This window comes from Thamnophis sirtalis, unplaced genomic scaffold, assembly GCF_051295495.1.
Source record: "Thamnophis sirtalis isolate CommonGarterSnake01/CBP01778 unplaced genomic scaffold, rThaSir2_p1.2 scaffold_1, whole genome shotgun sequence".
In the NCBI taxonomy this organism is placed as follows: domain Eukaryota; kingdom Metazoa; phylum Chordata; class Lepidosauria; order Squamata; family Natricidae; genus Thamnophis; species Thamnophis sirtalis.
The window spans coordinates 68,322,354-68,343,502 of record NW_028261381.1 but is presented as its reverse complement, the minus strand read 5'-3'; the positions used below and the strand labels follow the sequence as shown (position 1 = coordinate 68,343,502).

Sequence of the window (21,149 nt, the reverse complement as noted above, 5' to 3'; positions counted from 1 at the left end):
TTCAAGCTAGAAAGAAAAGTTGGAGCTCATTTTTCTATCTTTGTAAATGAAAATTCTGATGGTGAAAGACTACTATTTTACTTAATGCTCTTAACCAGCTATCTTTCTTATTTCACACAACAGAAATATGCTGATCAGGAGATAGTTTGAAAAACATTTTATGTGTTTGTGTATGTGTGTGTATGCGTATTACATGCACTGTATGCTAAGAATGCCATTCCAGGTATCAAGGCAAAACTCTAGAGCGTTAAAAGTCAATCTAGAACACACTATTCTTTGAGTACATTAGTGCTAGGCTCCCAAGTAGCAAAACTGGTTAGACCAGGAGGTTTCAACTCAACCAGGCACAGAAATATTATTCTCTTTTTCCTTAAACATAGTCTTTTATAAAGCTCACCAAGTTCTCCTGGAACTCTAGGACTCCACTGAATACAGTTTGAGAAACTTTGGGGAAGGAAGGAAGGAAGGGAGAGAGGGAATGTTTATTCAAATTTAGTGTATTTCTTATTTCACAAAGCTTTCATTTGATACAATGTACAAGGTGCTATTCAATCTATTGCTCTTTTCCAAGCAATTCAAATAAATGATCATGTCATAAGGTCGTGAATCATATGAAATAAAGCAGATTTCCATATTAGGTTTATATTCTTGCTATCAAATGATTTTATGGATCATTTACTTCCAAAAAATATTGATATATTGACACTAATCTTACTAAGAGGATTAACCTATTCTCACAGAATGACCTAGCTCTTTGACGGATACACACACATATTGCAAAATATGGTAAATGCATATATATAAACAAGCAAAATAAAAACGTTACTTTTTCCAAAATGGAGTATGTGTTATAAATACTGCTATTATGTGCAGTTATTGATATAAAATAGTTGTATTACATTTAGATCCTACATTTTTTTTTTTTTACAAATCATTATGTTGTGGCTCTTTCCTATTTTCCCCACAACTATCACTGTGTGAATTGTGTTGAGCTGAGAGAGAGTGACCCCTGCCTTGGGCTGGAGTTTGGACTAGAAGACCTCCAAGGTCCCTTTCTGCCCTATGATTCTATGACAGGCCCTAAGTCATCCAGATGACTTCCATGCCAAAGAGTAAACTAGAATGACAGTTGGTCTTACCTGAACTGTTATTTTTAGAGGTGTTTGCAGGATGGGCCAGAGATGATATTATCACAGCCAATTGGCTTCGAGACTGGGTTGAAGCTGAAGCCATGCCTCTGGGCTCCTCTCCTCTCCAGTTTCAATGCAGTATGTGCTCCCGAGATCCTGAAAACAAATCACAAAGGAGACACCTCCACCCCCCAATACTGTCTATCTAACCTAGGGTGGGAACTGGCCCATCCTGCAAACACCTCTTAAAATAACATTTCAGGTAAGACCAACTGTCATTTTCCAGAGTGAGTTTGCAGGATGGTCCAGAGATGGGACATACCCAAGTTTCGTCCCAAGGGTGGGCCCTCACTGATCTGACAGGACCTGTTGCAGGACCCTGCGGCCGAATGCCACATCGGAAGATGCGAAGACATCCAGCCTGTGGTGCCGGATGAAGGGCGACGGGGATGCCCACGTCGCTGCCCTGCAGATATCTTCTATAGGGGTCTGGGAGGCCCAGGCTGCCAAGGTAACCGCACTCCTAGTGGAGTGGGCCGTGATGCCGGCCGGAACTGGCAAGTTCTGTTCCTCATAGGCGAGGGCAATGGCCAGATGGATCCACCGGCTAATGGTGGACAGGAAGACCCTCTTCCCTAGCAACGAGGGTTGGAAGGATACAAACAGAGCCTCAGACCTATGAAACTCCGCCATCCGCCTTAGGTAAATCCGTAAGGCCCTTCTTACATCTAAACGGTGCCAACTGTGCTCCTGGTCGGGTCTGGGCAAAAGTCCGGAAGAACCACTCCTGCACTTGGTGGAAGACCATGTTTACTTTTGGCAGAAAAGCCAAGCCCAGGGGTAGCACTACCCTGTTATTGTGCATAGATCCTCCCTGGAGGAGCTCCGAGACAAGCCTAGCTGAGGTGATAGCCACCAGGAACATAACCTTACAAGTGAGGAGTTTCCCACTAACTCTCCGGAGTGGTTCAAAAGGCTCGGCCATAAGGGCCCGTACCACCATGGGAAAGGAAACCTGTGGACTAATGGTGGACAAAGGTGGGCCGCCCCCTTGAGGAACCTCTTAACTAAGAACAAACGAGGTAGTGGAGTGCGCCTTCCCAGGTAGCACCATTGCCAGTGCCGCCAACTGTCTCCTAACCGTGGCTAGGGAGAGGCCCTTGTCCAGACCCTTCTGGAGGAAATCCAGGACTTGAGGGACCGTGGCCCTGGAGGGGGTCACGTGGGCGGCCTGGCACCAGGAGACAAACGTCTCCCAAGTGGAATCGTAAATCCTGTTGGTTGACTGTCTGCAGGAGGCCTCGATGGTTCTGATCACCTTTTGGGACAGGAGTGCGCCTCTCAGGTGCTCCCGTTCAATCTCCACATGGCCAGTTGGAGCCACCGTGGATCTGGATGGACCAACTTCCCCTGTAGCAATCCATCTCCCCCCGGGGAATCCTCCATGGTCTCCCTGCTGACAGACTCAGCAGATCCGCAAACCAAGCCCTCCTGGGCCAATAGGGGGCCACTAGGATTACTTCAGCCTGCTCTCTGACTACCTTCTGGATGACCCCAGGAAGGAGAGATGGGGGGAAAGCTTACAGCAGCCTGACCGGCCACTTGGAGTGAATGGCGTTGACCACCTCCGTTCCCTGAGCTGGGAACCAAGAAAAGAACCGCAGCAGCTGAGCACTGGGCGGAGTGGTGAACAGGTCCACCACCGGTCTCCCGAACCTCTGGCAGATCCTCTAGAAGAGCTCCTTGGACAGACTCCACTCTCCGTTGACTACCATCTTCTGGCTCAGCCAGTCCGCCTGATGGTTGTCGACGCCGGTGATGTGTTCCGCTCAGATGGAGCACAGGTGTTTCTCTGCCCAGTATCCCAGCGACATTGCCTTGGTGTGCAACGCTCTGGATCGTGTGCCCCCCTGTCAATTGATGTGCGCCTTTGCTGCAACGTTGTCTGTTAAGAAGAGGACGTGATGACTTCATGGAACCGTCATAGGGTAAGGTGGACTGCCCGAAGCTCCAGCCAATTTATATTGTGTTGAAGGTCATTCTTTGACCACCGGCTCTGTGCCAGCTGGGAGCCTAGGGTCACCCCACAACCGAACAGGCTGGCATCCGTTGTCAGTATGAGGCACTCTTGTTCCCTGAATTTGCAGCCCTTGAGCAAAGCTGGGAACATCCACTACTTGAGAGACATCAGCACCTGCGTACCTTGAGCTTTGAGTTGCTGGAATCAGCCCTCTGATATGGCACCAGCCTCCATTGGAGCGTCCTGGCATGTAGTTGCACCCACGGGACCACTTCAATGCATGAGATGAACTTTCCCAGCAAGTTGGAAAGAAGGGCTATGGGAACACAATGATCCTTCATTACCGGGGAAGGAGGGTTCGCTACATTACAGAGATCCCTCCTTCCGGCCCTGGGAGTCCCACTCCAAGACCAGATGGCGTGAGTAGTCAGGACCCTGGTCTCAGGCTGTTGTCGCTAAATGCCAGGTCTGTTGTTCATAAAGCTCCTCTCGTCCGGGACTTAATTATAGACGAGAGGGCAGACCTGGCATGTATTACTGAGACCTGGCTGGGCCCAGAGGGAGGAGTCCCCCTTGTAGAGCTGTGCCCAGAGGGATTTCAGGTGCTGCATCAGCCGAGAGCCCAGGGAAGGGGTGGGGGTGTGGCCGCTGTTATCCGGGAGTCGTTAGTTCCTCGCAGGGTCCCTGCTCCGGAGATTGTCGGGTGTGAGTCTTTGCTGCTAAAGTTGGACCTCAAGGGTCAAGTGGGTTTGCTGCTAACGTACCTGCCTCCCAACAGCGTTGCAGCAGCCCTCCCCTCGCTCCTCGAGTCGGTAGCCGAGCTGGCGATTGAGTTCCCTAGGCTGATGGTCCTGGGGGACTTTAATCTGCCATCGCTCGGTGAAAACTCTGATGGGACGAGGGAGTTCATGGCTTCCATGACAGCCATGGGCTTGACCCAAGTAATTCGAGGCCCAACCCATACAGCGGGACACATGCTTGACCTTGTATTTCTCTCGGAGCAGTGGATTTATGATCTTGGTCTGAGGGGGAGTGACATCATACCCCTGTCGTGGTCAGACCATTGCCTGCTGAGGCTCGACTTCCGGAGGCCAAACCCCCACTGTAGGGAGGAGGAACCGACCAGGTGGTTCCGCCCCAGGCGTCTTATGGAGCCATCAAGGTTCCAGACAGAGCTTGGGGTTATTCCTGACACTCTCGCCCACAGTCCGGTGGAGACTCTGGCTGCTGCGTGGTACTCGGCAGCGTCAGAGGCCCTCGACCGGATTGCGCCACTGCGGCCCCTCCGAGGCGGCGGATCCCGGAGGCCTCCTTGGTTCACCGAGGAGCTCCGGGAAATGAAGCGCCGGAGGAGATGCCTAGAGCACCGTTGGAGGTCCGATAAGTCCGAATCGAACCGAGCAATGGTAACCACCTGCACCAGGGAATATACTAGGGCACTTAGGACAGCTAAAAGATCACACATAGCCTCCCTGGTTGCATCCGCTGAGTCCCGTCCAGCCGCCCTGTTCAGGATAACCCGCTCCCTATTAAACAAAAGGGAGACGGGGGAACCCCTGCAGGGCAGAGCGGAAGAATATGCCCAATTCTTAGCGGACAAAATTGCTCGGTTTCGGTCGGACTTGGACTCCACACCCGCAGTTCCAGCCGAGGCACAGGGGGACCAAGTAGAACAGCTCTGGGTTGAGTTTCAGGACGTTATCCCCGGGGATGTGGACAAGGCCATGAGAGCTGTAAGTTCCTCCACCTGTGTTCTGGATCCGTGTCCCTCATGGCTGGTTGCTAACTGCAGTGAGGTGACACGAGGCTGGATCCAGGCGGTTGTAACCGCCTCCCTTCGGGAGGGGAACTTCCCCGCCTCATTGAAAGAGGCGGTGGTGAGACCCCTCCTGAAGAAACCATCCTTGGATCCAGCTGTTCTTAACAGCTATCGCCCGGTCTCCAACCTCCCCTTTCTGGGGAAGGTTGTTGAGAAGGTGGTGGCCTTTCAGCTCCAACGGTCCTTGGAGGAAGCAAACTATCTAGACCCCTTCCAGTCTGGCTTCAGACCCGGTTACAGCACAGAAACCGCTTTGGTCGCATTGGTGGATGATCTTTGGAGAGCCAGAGATGAAGGACATCCCTCCATCCTGGTCCTCCTTGACCTCTCAGCGGCTTTCGATACCATCGACCATGGTATCCTTCTGCGACGACTGCGGGAGGTGGGAGTGGGAGGCACCGTGCTACAGTGGTTCTCCTCCTACCTCTCGGACAGGTCGCAGTCGGTGTTAGTGGGAGGGCAGAGATCGTCCCCAAGGCCCCTAAATTATGGGGTGCCGCAGGGTTCGGTCTTATCCCCCCTGCTATTCAACATCTACATGAAACCGCTGGGAGAGATCATCCGCAGGCACGGGATTAGATACCATCAATATGCGGACGATACTCAATTGTATCTGTCCGCCCCGTGCCAAATCAATGAAGCGGTTGACGTGATGGGCCGGGGTCTTGAGGCCGTTATGGACTGGATGAGGATTAACAAGCTTGTGCTCAACCCAGAAAAGACCGAGTGGCTGTTGTGTTTCCCTCCCAAAGATTTGGCCAACATTCCAACACTCAGGCTGGGGGGTCAAATTTTACACCCCTCAGAGAGGGTTCGCAATCTGGGAGTCCTCCTGGATCCACAGCTGTCATTCGACCACCATTTAGCGGCTGTGACCAGGGGGGCATTCGCCCAGGTACGCCTGGTGCGCCAGTTGCGACCCTACCTGAACCGGGAGGCACTCACAACAGTCACCCGGGCCCTTGTGCTCTCTAGGCTGGAATACTGCAATGTGCTCTACATGGGGCTGCCCTTGAGGAGCGTCCGGCGACTTCAGTTAGTGCAGAACGCGGCCGCGCGAGTGATCGCGGGTGCACCCCGATTCACCCGCATAACACCTATCCTCCGCGAGCTGCGCTGGCTACCTGTCGATCTCCGGATGCGCTTCAAGGTGCTTTTACTCACCCATAAAGCCCTACATGGCAGTGGATCTGGATACTTGAGAGACCGCCTTCTGCCGATTACCTCCCTACGACCTATAAGATCGCATAGACTGGGCCTCCTCCGCATTCCATCGGCCAGCCAGTGTCGGCTGGCAACTACAAGGAGGAGGGCCTTTTCAGCAGTCGCCCCGACCCTTTGGAACGAGCTCCCCGTGGAGATTCGTACCCTCTCCACCGTCCAAGCCTTCCGCACAGCCTTGAAGAACTGGCTCGCCCGTCAGGCCTGGGGATAAGGACCGTTACCCCGCCCGAATATTGAATGTATGGTGTTGATTTTATTATATGTTGTCGTCTTAATGTTGTATTCCCCTTCCCTTGGTTTTCTGTGAGCCGCCCTGAGTCCCCTCAGGGAAAAGGGCGGCCTACAAATATTAATAAAACCTAAAACCTAAACCTAAAACCTAAAACCTTCTGGATCTGGTTAATTAACTTTAACAAGCTGGACCTGCGATCCAGGGAAAGAAACACTCGACCCAACTGGGAATCAATCACCATCTCCAGGTGTAGGATTTGGGTGGATGGGGAGAGAGTACTCTTCTTGAAATTCATTGAGACCCCTAAGCCCTGGAGGGTGTCAATGAGCTGCTGAAGGTCTGACCTAGTCTGAGCAGGAGATGCCCCCTGGACAAGAATGTCATCCAGGTAGCAGAAAAGCCTGATGGAAATCTCCCTCAGATGGGTGGCCGCTACCGCTAACACCTTGGTAAAGGTCCTGGAGACCGAAGCCAACCCAAGCGGTAGAGCCTTGTACTAGTAATGAAGCCCTAAGAAGGAGAAATGGAGAAAGTGCCTACGCTCAGGGAGGATGGGGATGTGCAGGTAGGCCTCCGTGAAATCAATGTATGCCATGTAGTCCCCCTCCTGGATCCCTGCCAGAATGGACTTGAGGGAAGCCATCTTAAAACGTCTATACACTAAGAATTGGTTTAGGAGCTTTAGGTCTAAAATGGCTCTCCATCCCCCTGATGTTTTTGCCACTAGGAACAGGTTTGAATAAAACCTCTTGGCTGCCTGGTCCTCAGGGACTCTATGGCCGCAATGTCGAGCAGGTGCTGGATGGCCTGCCGCATCTGCTGGCGCTTGTCAATGTTCTTGGCCGGGGGGAACACCCAGAAACAATTGGGGGGAAGGGAAAGGAATTCCATGGGTCACAGTACTGAGGACCCAGGCATCCATGGATATCTCTGCCCAGGCATCTGTGTACAGAGCTAGGCAGCCACCAATAGGTGGGATCGCGGGTGACCTACTTGCCCTGGTGGAAGGGGCGACCACCCCCTCCTCGAAAGGGCCATTTGCCCTGAGGCTGGAAGCGAGGTCTGTCCCTATTGAATCCTCTGTCAGATGGCCTATCCGCCCTGCCCCCCCGGGTACCTGCTCTGGTGGGTGTCCTGTTCCTGTGGCGGCTGTGCTGAACTGCGATAATAGGGCGTGGACCTCTGCTCCGCCTTCTTGGTCGATGTTGGAAGCACCTTCTTCTTATTTTTATCGTCCACCAGGATGGGGTCAAGGGAAGTCCTGAAGAGGGAGCCCCCCGGTAGGCAGCTGTCGCTAATTGCCACTTTGCCTTGTTGTCCGCCTGCTAGCCACGGAGCCACAAGAGGAGACGTGACGGACAATGCCATAGCCCTGAAAGCAAACTTCATGGCATGTAAGGTAGCGTCAACTGAGAACTGAGCAACCGCCACTAACTTGTTGATGTCCTGGTGTAGGCATACGTCCTCCGGTGAAATGTGCGCCTGAATCTGCTCCATCCAAAAGATGGCCATATGGTTGAAAAACGAGGCGGAGGCCGCCGCCTTAATGGGTCAAGCCGACGACTGGAAGGTCTTCCTGAGGATCATCTCCGCCTTCCTGTCCTCTGCCTTCAAGTTGTCTGCCACATCCTTGGGTACCAGCGATGCTGGGGCAGCCAAGGCCACCACTGGCGGATCCACCAAGGTCATCTGCAATGCTTGGGAGAAATCTGGTTCGATGTTATAGAACCGTCTGTCATTGCTGCCTGGGGTGGGGAAGGCCCCAGGGGTCTCCCGCTGTCTCTTAATGACTTCCAGGAATAGGTCGGAAGCAGTAACCGCTTTGGGCTTGGAATAGACCATGCCCTGGGGCTTCCCTATTGAATCCTCTGCTGGCTCACCCTCGTGCCCCCCCCAGCTGAGCAGTGGCACACGCTTTGCATAGGAGGAACCAGAACAGATTAAGAGGGAACAATCCCATGAAGCCTGGAGGTTCAAGCTCCAGTTCCTCCTCATCCTCAGAGAGATCTGGGTCACGCTGTGCCTTGTCCCCCCGGACAGATCCCTCACTTGCCAAGGATGGGGACCCAGGGGGGCAGGCTGGCTGGGATGGGCCCTGTGGCTGGGCTGATGAAGAGCTGGGGACCGTGACCTCACCCTGAGAGGCAGAGCAAGGCCCCTGTTGCTGCATGCTTGCAGCCACACCAGGTGCAATGGCTCTTTCAATGAGGTTCTGAAGACCCATGGGTAGATCCTCCATATCCAAGGAGTCCCAGCTGGATGCCCCAGGCACATGACTATGGATGGGGGTAGGTGCCAGAGTTGGCCTGGATGGATCTCTACCTCCCAGCTGAGTCTCTAGGGATAGAAACCCAGGCTGGTTATCTACCTGGTCAAAATCCTCCATGGAAAGGGGAGGAGAATGGGCAACCCCCCCCCCACTACACTCCCTCAAGGAATCTGGTGACCTAGGGGGAGAATCCTGCCTGGAAGGGCCCCCTAGGGTGACCTGGACCTGGAGGAGGAGGGACTGATCCTGCCCTGCAGAGCCCTCAACCTCTCTGCCCTGGAGAAAGTTCTCACCAAGGCCCTGTGCCTCCTAGCTTTGTCTCTTTGGCTGGCACGGGAAGGGTGAGTGTCAGCCGAGGCTTTAAGCCTCCTGGAAGAAGCAATGGGATGCTGCCTGGTGGAAGTCCCCTTCCCAGGAGACATGGGGGGGAAGGGGATCTACCCGCCATCACACAACTACTTACGACCACTCCTTGTGTTTCCTGCGATTCACTCCTCACCCCCATCTTCGCAGCTAGAATGGCAAAGTCCTCACTCCTTTTGTCATGTGCCCTGAATTTTAAAACACTGCCAGGGCGCATTTCGGGGTTGCTACGGCTTCTCAGGGAGTCTGCTGCTGCCACGCTGGTTCCCAGCTGCCTCTGCCGCTCCTGGGCCTTCCGTGGCCTTTGCGCGGCCCACGCACTCTTCTGCGCCCTCTTTTAATGCTGATGCATTCTCTTTTAGGTTTCTGGGCTGTCGGGCTGGAAACCAGAGCCCTTTAGCCTCCACCGGTGCTGATCTGCCCTCTCAAGGCCCCATGTGGTCGCTGGCCAAAAATGCCTGCCAGAACAGCAACCCAGCCACTGGAGCCACCAAAGCTTTGCTTTTAACCCCAAAGTAGCTGGAAAAACCACAGCTAATAGCAGAGACTTGCTGGGAGGTGAAGGAAGGGTCTCCTTGTGAGAAGGAAGCAAGTTGAGTCGAGGATAGTTCAGAAAAGTTGAATCAAATCAGGAATCAAGAATTTATAACCTCTCTTTGGTCAGACTGGATTGAAACTGGAGTCAGAGGAGAGGAGCCCAGAGGCATGGCTTTAGCTTCAACCCAGTCTTGAGGCCAATTGGCTGTGATAATACCATCTCTGGACCATCCTGCAAACTCACTCTGGAAAAATCACAGTCTTATCCAGTAACTTAACGACTTCAATAGTTGCCATAATTGATAATACTTAAAATAATAACTGAGAGCTAACTAGAAGCTGGAACAGTATCTGTTGCTATGGGACAAAGCTTCTGGACTCAGAGCAAGGAATGTATTCAAAGGACAGCTAAATGGGGCTTAATCTGTAACACATTAATGAGAGAAATTAATTAGTATATGCAATATTCCTAAATCCAAACTTCTCAAAGTTTTAGTGCTTCTTGAAACTTAGTACTTTCGCCTCAGTGTACTGAATTAGAAACTGGTAAACTGTTTTTTTTCTCTGGACAGGGTGCAGGAGAGGATTTGGGTGTGCTGATAAAAAGCTTTCACTGAAAGTTCTACATTCTTTGTGCTTTGTTCTATATTGTGCCATATTTAGAAGAAAGTAGGTGCTCTGACATTTGGACAGTAAATGCTCACTTTTACCTTCTGGTCAAAGAAGGTTGGGGCATGGAAGCTATAACTATAGTCTAAGGAAGTGACGAGTTGGGGGGAAGTAAAAGAACACAATTAAATAAACTTTTTTTTTGCTGTTTTGCATTCTGCTAATCATAAAACCTACATTGGTTTGGGTACAAAAACAAAAAGAAGCCAGAGTTTGGTGTTCAAACAGAAGCAATGATTAAAAGTCAGGATCCCTAACTAATGACACTATCTAAGTGTGCTGTATGATATATCCCCCCTTTAAATTTGTACCTTGTAATAATAGGTTTGGATTTCAAACAAATCACAATGAGGCCTAAACAATTATTTAGCAGCATGAAGGACTAGATTATACTTTTAAAAGGCAAATTGAGATTGTTAGGGGTGGAAAACCAAGAAGGAAGCAATAAAAGTTACAACAAACTTCCCCAAAGGTACTTATAAACCAGTTTTGAAGATACGGTGCTGTACCACTGCCCGCAGTCATGTCATTATATTTTGGGTGCATGGCTTCCCTCTTGCCTTTATAGTCATATGTGGCAATTAGTGGTTACATAACTATAATTTGTGAGCCAATTTTTAGCAAAACAATAATAATAATTGATGGAAATTGATTTGCTTAATGACTGTGGTGCTTGCTTAGCAACTGATCCAAAAGTGCCAAAAATTCAGACTTGTCATGTGAAGCCTCAATTTATGACCACAACAGCTTAGAACCATAATTCTGGGTTCAATTATTGTTATAAGTAAAGGACTACCTGCATGATCGAAAATGAAACCCGGCATCTGTTAACTTTGGATAATTTTCCTCAGTGAACAAACAAGTATGTTTTTGACTCATTTGTTTAACTGGGTTCTTTTCATGTAGGTTTGGGACGTGTGTGGAACAAATCGTGTACTAGGTCATATTTATAGAAAAAATTCAAAAGATTTCCCAAACTTTTAAGCACCACTATAGCTAATCTATTATAAAACACTATATTTATTTTATTGATTGTTTCATTTTATTTTATTTTTAAAGCCACACATCTCAACAAGTGACTGGGTGGCATACATCATAAAGAAACTTTAAAAATATTATTTAACACTTTAACACTCTCAGGCCCCCAATGCCTGGACACATAACCAGGTCTTCATGGCCTTAGGAAAGCAAACCAAATAGGGTCATCCTAATCTCTGAAGGGAGTACCTTTTAGAGGGCAGGGGCTGTGGCAAAGAAGGCAGTTCTCCTGGTCCCTGCCAGTCAGCATTCCATTGCTGACAGCACCCATCACATACCCAATCTACTAGATTTGATTGGTTACCAAATTGGATGGCTAAAAATGACTGGGAGGAGCCAGTCCATTAAGTAATCTGGACCCAAGCTACGGTACTTTTGAAAATTAAAATATGAAACTAGTGCTTACAGTTAAAACTGTTGGTTACTCCAGTGTTTTTCAACCACTGTGCCGTGGCACACTAGTGTGCCGTGACATAGTGTAAGGTGTGCCATGGGAGAATTACTTTATATATAGTCAATATAGGCACAGAGTTAAATTTTTTAAACATTTTCTAATGGTGGTGTGCCTCGTGATTTTTTTCATGAAAAAAGTGTGCCTTTGCACAAAAAAGGTTGAAAAACACTGGGTTACTCTATCACTCTTTCCCAACTTTGTTATCAGTGATTCTTTAACTTGAACTGGAGTCTTTTACATATTAAATATTTGCTCTGTTACTGCACTATGATCTCCAGTTCATACAATCAAGAACAATTGATCCAGAATTTAAATTGGTATCTGTGAACCTAAACATTTTTAAAATGAAGCTTGTATCACTGCAAGTATAGTTTTCTCCTACGGTTTCAGTCCATCCATAAGATTAATCAAAACAGTGGTGGGATTTAAATTTTTTTACTACGGTTCTGTGGATGTGGCTTGGTGAGCATGGTGTGGCTTGGTGGGCGTGGCTTGGGCATGGTAGGGAAGGATACTATAAAATCTCCATTCCAGGGGAAGTTTACTCCAAACTACTCAAAATTTCCGCTACCAGTTCTCCAGAACTGGTCAGAACCTGCTGAATACCACCTCTAAATCAAAGCTTATGCTCAATTCAACAATCTATCAGATCCAGGAAACATAGCCTTTTTGTTATGAACCTGTCCTTGGAAATAACTCGCCAGAAATCCATTTGGTTCTCATTCTAATTATGTTCTTCAGAAATGTGGCTATGCTCTCAGACTTTGAGATACAATGGATATGAAACCCTATTGGTTGTTTTTAAAAAATTGAATATTGTTATTTCAAAAAGTTATAATTTTTGTTAATTGTTCATTTTTATTGTTTTTCTGTTTTTAAATTTTATGTTGCTCAGTGTCATATCAGTACTGAACAGTATTCAAATCAAATAAAAAACAAATAAATTTCCCAGCTGACTTGATTATGCTCAGATTGTTAGACTCACATTCTGGAACATTAATGCAACAACAAACCACACATTAAGAATGAAATATTACATAGATGATGAACAATCCATTAAGATTTTCACAGTGACTCACAATAAATTTTGGAGAAGAATGTTAGCATATTCTGTCTCTACCATACTTTGATGAAAATAAATTACAAGTGCTAGAATGAACGGTTTCCATATTTATATTTTAAACTTTCAATAAGAATATTTGCAATATTCATGAACAATGAAAAATATATTACAAAATTTTGTTGAGCTCAATTCCTTAACAAGTGCAACAATAATAATATACTTTTTAAAATTCATACATTCTCAAACTTTCACTAACTTTTCAGATATTTGTACATAAAGAATGATGTATGAATATTTATATCTGCCTTTACTGATTTTTGAAACAGGTAGGCAAAGTGAATCATATCTCTATTTACTTAGCAATGTTTATAATTTATGATTTAATATCCAAAAGTAATATAAATACTAACATTTCCCTTCATTAAAGGGAATTTTCAAGTCATTTTAAAAGGAAACTTTAAATTTGAAGAATTATCTTACTTAGTTTAGGGTCAGATTCCACCTATCACATTAGTGGTAAAACTATTCCAATTTACCTTCCATTGTGAATTACATCAGTAGTTTCTTTAATAAGGATGTGACTATTGAAATATACAGTTTCCCTGAAAATAAGACCTCCCTGGATAATAAGCCCAATCAGGCTTTTGAGTGCATGCTCAAGCCCTCCCTGAAAATATTGCAATGCAGCAGCAGCCATGAGGTGACCACGCTCGCTGCCTCCTGCACCTCAAAAATAATAAGACCTCCCAAAAAACAATGCCAATGCTTATTTGGGGGTCAAAAGAAAATAAGACTCTGTCTTACTTTTGGAAAAACACGGTAAGATTGAAAAAATACATCATAATTTACAAGACAATAACACTTTTCAGATGCCAGCTTTAGAAAATGATTGATAGCACTTAATTTGTAGGGAATAGGTCTCCTTCAAAATCTTAAAAATCCATTTTTGAATGCAGCAGAGAGCTATATTATCAAATTATCAGCGCCTAAATTTTCTAACTAAACTAGGTTAACTTGGAACAGGAAGACCTATATTCAAATCGATTTTTAACCAGGGGTATTTATGGGACAACGTTTGGACAGTTATTATTCTTTTACTCCAAAGTGCTTCACATGGCTACTGTTATGCATAAAAATTGAAAACAAGAACATGCCATCTTTTATGAATTCTATATTAAATATAGAGATAGTATCACAATAATGCTGAAAATAAATGAACAGCGTGTGTAAGAGAATATTGGTATAGTATAACAACACAACATAACACAACACAAATTCTTGCATGATAAAAAGTTTTTGAAGTCTCATCTTTCCATCAATGACCCATAATGCCATTTTTGCAACTGATCAGGGCTACAAAACATAAGATAAAGTTAGTTTTACTGCCGATGACTCCAATGATACATTTCTGTTACTTCTTTGCCAACAATAGAGAAGTGATTTTATGCTGACTTTTCCCAGAAAGTTTTGTCATTCTAGCTTTCCATCTCTCATTCATGTATTAGCTAAGTCTGACCATGCTTAGCTTTCTGAAATCAACTAAACTGGAGCAAAGGTTTAGGGGAACATTGAAAAAAAATCAAGGAAATTCTTTTTCAGGGATAGGCTTTTCAAGATAACAAAATGTAGCTGGACAGATAAAATTTAGAGGGTACAAACTTCCACAAACCCACTCTGGTCTGACTCCAGACCCAACCCTGGAAACATGCTCACTTAAAAAACAAATTGGCATTAATTTGAGCATAAGCATGTTAGCCTTACAACTAATGTGCTAGGCTAGTGTATGTCCTCTCTGTTTGATTCTTTTTCAGCAGAGCAATGAAAATACTATGAAATGCTTTCATTTCTAACCAATCTTTGTATGGAGTTATGCATCTTTACACAAAATATAGTCATTTTGTGATTTAAGTTTAACATAGCATCTGAACCCAGGGGGAGGATTAGAATAACTCAATTTAACCAAAGTACAGTATCTTGTACCATGTTCAAGCAAATCAAGGTTTTAACCATTGACTCATATCACATGCTAATCTCCATGTGCAGAATCGAAGCCTCCTAGCAGAAATGAGAAAGAGGGTAAGAGTGTCTCTGTTACTAGTTTCTTTTTCATATGTTCAGGATAATACTACTATACTTAGAAGCAAAGAAAATGGAGAAAGAATAATTGTACTAATGTATGTGAACCATGCAATTCAGTCAGTAAATATGGCTTCTGGATTTGTGTAAATTAATTTGGCTTACTTAATGAACCAGTCATGGTTTTACATTTATGTGAATATAACCCAGTAACTGGGGGAGAGGCAATAATTTGATGGTAGTTTGCCTAAAAGATAACTTCAAGCTACAGTTAATGAACCTGATTTGTTTGGATATAAATCACACTTGATAATTACTGTAGTTCTCAGTTTGGATGTCATAACAAACAGCAGTTGAAAACAGAAGTAAATACTTTCACTTTCCTCCTCCAAGCCAGCCAGGGAAAGGATAACAGTTTAGCAACCTATACAAACCAGAGAGATATATGCACTTATGCCTCCATAAGACATATTGTGGGAGTCCTTCTATTTGAATCCCAAACAGAAACCATTAATATTTAAGGCAGGAAAAGACATTGCCATAGTTTGTACTGCAATAAATGGATTTTTCACACTGTTATGGCATTTAATTTTTGATTTATGAAAATGAGATTAAAAAAAAGTTTCCCTGTGGAGGTCAGGAATGCTAAAAGTTAATAATGTAATATTTCAAAGGAAAATCCTTTTAAGGAAAAATATTTCTTAGAAAATATACTGTATTTTAAAATCAATATAAAATTAGTATAAAAATCTTTACACAAAAAGCTGTCTCGAATTTCCACTTTTATAAGGCATAATAGCTATACAAATTCTGTTTTAAATATTATCAGATTTATTTTAATCTCATTAAAATATTATCTATTTATCTGATTAAAACTTACACCATTGTCATAACTTTCTAACACAGATTTCACTAATGTGATGTATGTGATATATGAACTGAGAATTTGGAGGACTGCTGTCTCAACATTTCTGGAGAACCTCAGATTGGGAAAGTAACTCTAATTAATTGAGTGACTGGCTTTATGGCTGAAACCTACCTGTATGAGAATCTTGTGAGTACAGACTTAGTTTTAATACAGATTGAAAGGTATATATTCAGAAATGCTTTTATATTAGAGCACTAGATTAATTGTTCCCTTTTTGAGTCCATTTTGATGAATATATAATACAATTTGTTGATTTGCTTTTGAAGTTACTGTCTTTAGGAAAAGACATGTTCAGAGACGTGGAAGTATTCCTAATCGACATACTTAAAAAGGGAGGTCAAGTTAATTTTCAACCATTTTTTAAAATTGGATAATTGATATCCGGAAAACAGAAATGGATATACTGTGTCCTTCTTATTGCTAAAGGACCTATTCTTCAATATTTAAAAGATAATTATGTGGCATTTTCTATCCGTGGATTGAAAATCTGATGTTACTTCCAACTAATAAACAGCTATAGATTATGTATGTATACTTAAAATGAATATGGTAATCCTTTACTGAAAGGATTGTGTAAGTATTATTTACATATATACATATGTGAGAAGCCATATGCATGAATTTATCCTTGTCTTTGATCGTTTTCATTTTTTTAATTTAAACTCCTGTTCAATTTAGTAATAAAACACTCCAGGTAAGCTTTAAATTACAGCTAAAATGTCGACTCATCATTTTATCATTCAGAGGATTCTAAATTTCAAAACATGAGAAGCTTACAAATGAGTGCCAATATACAATAGATTAGCTAGCTGTAATTTTGTCATCAATTCTGCAAGCAATTTCATTCAGGAATGTGAATTTTAAAGAATGGAAGAACCCAACTCCTATAACAAAAACCCCACACAATTTTTTGATTCTATTGACAATGACAACACAAAACTGACTTTTGTTAGAGACAAAAGCAATACAGTATCTTCAAGCCTTGGAAAAAGTATCTAATGTTCTTTTTCACTTGCATTCACATAGTGTTTATTACAAGCAAGTTATGACGATATAACAGCATAGATGAATAAAACTATCAGAACCTAGTTCTAAAATTGATCATTAGTTTTAAATAATTCACCCAAGAGAGGAGGCCACACCTGAGCCTAGCTTTATGTAAACATGATACGTTTACACTTCCAAAGAAATTAACTATCTCTACAATGCTTTTTTGTAGAACTATTACTAACCAAAGAAATTGCATAATTTAGTACATTGAACTCCACCCATTTAAACTGTGTTCTAAGGTTTGAATTACAGCCATAAAGTGATCCTTTTTAAAAACTCTCTTCACTGAGCCATAATTTTTATCTATCCTTTTAATCCATAATTTTATCTATCCTTTTAATAAACATATAAACCTTTAATAAACCCAAATCACTCAAATAATAAATTAATTTTTGGAATTTTATTTCTAATTTTGTCTTTTTCCACTTTTGTCTTCTTCCATTCTAATAGTGGATCCCTGGGCAATAATCAAAATACAAGTATCAGGTACTTATCTCATTCCAAACCAACATGGCTACAATCTCTTGAGCATTTTCAAATCATAAGATGTCCTTTATTTCAATTTACATGCCACACACACAAAAAAAACTTTTAACAATTAAACTTTTAACATCAAATATTGCACGATAGGAGCATCTCCTTGCAGAAACAACCTTCCAAGATGAAAGAGCCATTATTTCTCCATCTGCTTAGGTTTCTAGGAAGAATTTCAGTTTTTCTGCAAAGTAAATGTTTATGTATACATATCCAGCTCACGTCATTTGGCTATGGAGCCAGACTATTAATTTTCACCTAAGACACCACCATGTATAGATTCACCAAGGGAGAGGGAACCTCTTTACTTTAAATCCACCCACCACCACCCATGGTATTAGGAACACTTAGCCTTTTGCCATCTTCCTTTTCCACAAGAATTGGAAGCATACATAAGAACCAATTTCAGCTTGCTACATTGCAGTTCCATACTGTAACCGTCCCTCCTCACCCAATACTTCCAACTCCCGGCAAATTAATCCCTCCACAGGCCACACCACCCTGATTCTACCGATTTCTTGGGGAAAGGGTACAGAGCAGGCAGAGAGACGTCGAGGAGGAGGGAGAGGGGAATAAACGATCCAAGGCTAAATAGGAAAAGCCCCTGCCACCAGCTTTCAGGGAAAGCAACCCACCTACCCTTCCTTCCTTCCTTCCTTCCCCCACCCCACTCCATCTCTTCCACCACATTACCCGGGTTTGGCAAGGGGAGAGGCGGGGAGGGGAGCAGCAGCAGCAGAGGCACCTGCTTGGGCACGAGAGCGACAGGATCGCTTGCCTGCTTACCGTCCAGCTCCCACGCTGCTGGTGCCGGGGGAGGAGGGATGCTTCCCCGTTCCCCTTGGCAACCAGGCCCTCCACCTCTGGCGGCGGGGCTACCGGTTGGCGGGCGGGCGTGGGGGGGGGGGAGAAAGGGGGGCGCGCTCTTCCCACCTTCCCTGCCTTTCCCTGAGCGCGCGCCCGCGCTACCATATGCCAGGGCAACCGATGCCTCTGCACTCGCTCGCTCCCGCGCCAGAGCGGCCTCGGCCTCGCGGCTTTCTCCGTCTCCAGCCCCACCCCGCCCGTCCGCTCTGCCGCCTCCTCCTCCTCCTCCTCCTCCCGCCAAGAGGTGCACGGCGGCTCTTTCACCCGCAGCGAGAAGTGGGCATCCGCCCTCCGTGGATCGCCACCACCTCTCCCGTTCCCCCAGTCCTCCGGCAGTCCTCGAGCCGGGCCAATCCCCGCATCCGCTCACCTTTTTGCCGCCGCCTCCGGCGCCGCCGCCACCGGGCCAGAGCCACCGCTGCTGCCGCCTCCATGCCGGGGCTTCTCAGCCCCGCAGCTCTTCGACGCCGCCTCCGCCTATGCCAGGGCCGCCTCCGCCTGTGCCGGGCCGCCCACTGCGTCAGCTTCGTAAACCCCACTACGCACCCAGCGGTAACCATGGCTACGGTGGGTGCGCGCGCGCGCCCTCTGGTGGCCAGTGTTGCAACCTGACAGGAACAGTTGATCACAGATGCCCCAGCTGGGCGAAGAGGATTTCCCGCTGCCCCTCTGGGCTGAGGAAGAGACGGCTAAAATATGGGGAAAGACATTGCTTGCTTTTTTATTAATCTTTAAAAAGAGGATTTGCGACAATCTATTTATGGAATACGTCACTTCCCCATAAAGAGAACCCTGCTCTTTGATCCATCCTTCACTTGAATGGACAAAAGCGGTGACTTAAAGGCGTTCACAGATGGAAGAGCAGCGATCTTTAATCCTAAATACACAGGGAATAAAGTGGTATATTGCACAATCAAAAGGAAGCTATGAAGGAGTATTTAAAATGAATGCATTGCTTTTTAAACATTTTTATCTGCGGTATGGAAATGAGGTTCTGTAGCTGTTGAGCCTTAACAAATAGCATTATTTTCTTGAGAGCCAGGTATAAATAAATAGGGAAGAGACATTGGAAGGGTGGAGAAAGCAAGGAAACTAATTTAGATAAGAACAAAAGCAGTGGATAGAAGCTGCTGAAATTTGTTATAACATTAATTTGAAATAAATGAAAGGTTTTTTTAGCACTCTGAAGATTTTTATGTGCCTCTAAAACATAAAAAGATAAGACACATTAGTTCATCTGTTGCTTCTGTGAAGTAAGGAACACAGAGATGACTACACAGGCTTCCTTTATATAGTGCCTGTGGGTGTCCTTCAATTTCAATCATTCCTAGTATGCATGATAAATAGAACATTACTACTACATGAACAAAACTATTGAAAAAATATTTCATGTGCTTCTTCAGAAGCTTTCCTTTGATCACAGCTCCCAATGGTATCAAGTAATTCAGAAGATAATTGAGAAGAGCAGTCAACCAATATTGTGCAAGGAGTTGTCTTGAGAAAAAGAAAGGTCCAATTGATTGTTTTTTAAAATAATTTGCAATTGACTTTATAAGATTTAGATCTCTCAAACTGGCTCATAATACTGACCATCATAAAATTATTTATAAGAATAAATCACATAAATTAGCAACAGTGTATAAATAATGGCATTAAGTTCAGCATAGACATTCATATTGAATTTTTGACTTTCATCTTTAGCTCTCAGCAACCATTTTCACAGCTTCCCCCAAGCCCCCAATGTTGGAATAATTAATGGTGGACTGTTTGCAAAGATCACTCCGATCTACTCACAAATACCACTCTGATTTGAAGATAGATTAGTCTGATAGCATTTTATATAATAATTAAAATTATTAATTTTCCCTTTTCTAATGCAGTTGTGCAATGGCACATTTACACTATAAGATATATTGGGGCCAAAGCTTCTTTGATTTTTTTTACCTAGAACAGGAGAATTAGAAACACCTATCACAGGTGTATGATGTTCTATTTGGAATAACTTTAATCAACTTGAATATTTGCACAGGTTTGAAGAATAGCCACAGTATGTTTAATTTTTTAAATAAAGGTTTTTTAAAATAAAACCACTATCTTTACTATCATCTTTTTAATGTAGTCAGGATACATCTTCTGCCAAAGAGCCTGTATGATATAGGTATGATAACCTGTATGATACAAAATTTCAGAACAGCAGGGGCTAATTTAATTAATCAGGAAAAATATAGTTATAAAGTGCAAATAAAAGTTCTCAACCTTTCACTATGTTTATCTACAAATTCAAATTGCCCAAGCTAAATGTGTCCTAATATCATCTGTCACAGTCAAAAATATTGAGTCAACGTGGTAAGAATATTATTTACATTAAAAATGTCCAGCAAATTGGTTACAATAAGCAAAGATATCAGATTTTGTATCCTCAGATTGTACACAAAAGAGACTGTCCATCACTTTAAAAAAAACTCTCCACTAAATTACATTGCGAAAGTAAGTGTTGACAGAATAATAAGACATTGAGCTGTAATCATTGCTAAAGTTCTAAAAAAAATTAGTACGGATTGGTTGTCATTTGTGTTAGAGTGTACTCACTGTAAAATGTCCACTAACTGGGCTTTATCCAGTAATACAGTCACTTAATTGCCTTCACATCCTCAAAGTATCAAAATGTTCATGAGAGTCACAAATATTTCTGGCCAAATGTGCAACAATAGAATCCCTTACACTATCAGGCTCGAAATATTGGGCTTGGACAACCTGGAACTAAGCTGCCTATAGTCTGACCTAAGCATAGTACACAAAATTGTCTGCTACAATGTCCTACCTACTTCAGCTTCAACCTCAATAATACACGGACAAACAATAAATACAAACTCAAG

The 21,149-nt window shown here is 44.3% G+C and overlaps 1 protein-coding gene across 3 annotated transcripts in view; it reads right to left on the bottom strand.

The window, feature by feature from the left end:
* Positions 1 to 18,765, bottom strand: part of DAGLA (diacylglycerol lipase alpha) — a 115,948-nt gene extending 97,183 nt beyond the window's left edge. Inside the window, exon 1 of one of the 3 annotated variants that reach the window (XM_087715091.1) lies at positions 18,644 to 18,765. The gene's annotated coding sequence lies outside the window, so the exon portion shown is untranslated. Of the gene's footprint in view, positions 1 to 18,192; positions 18,415 to 18,643 lie in introns of those variants that run through there. The other 2 variants (XM_087715111.1, XM_087715105.1) reach the window with 2 other exon arrangements.
* Between the last annotated feature and the right edge of the window lie 2,384 nt (positions 18,766 to 21,149).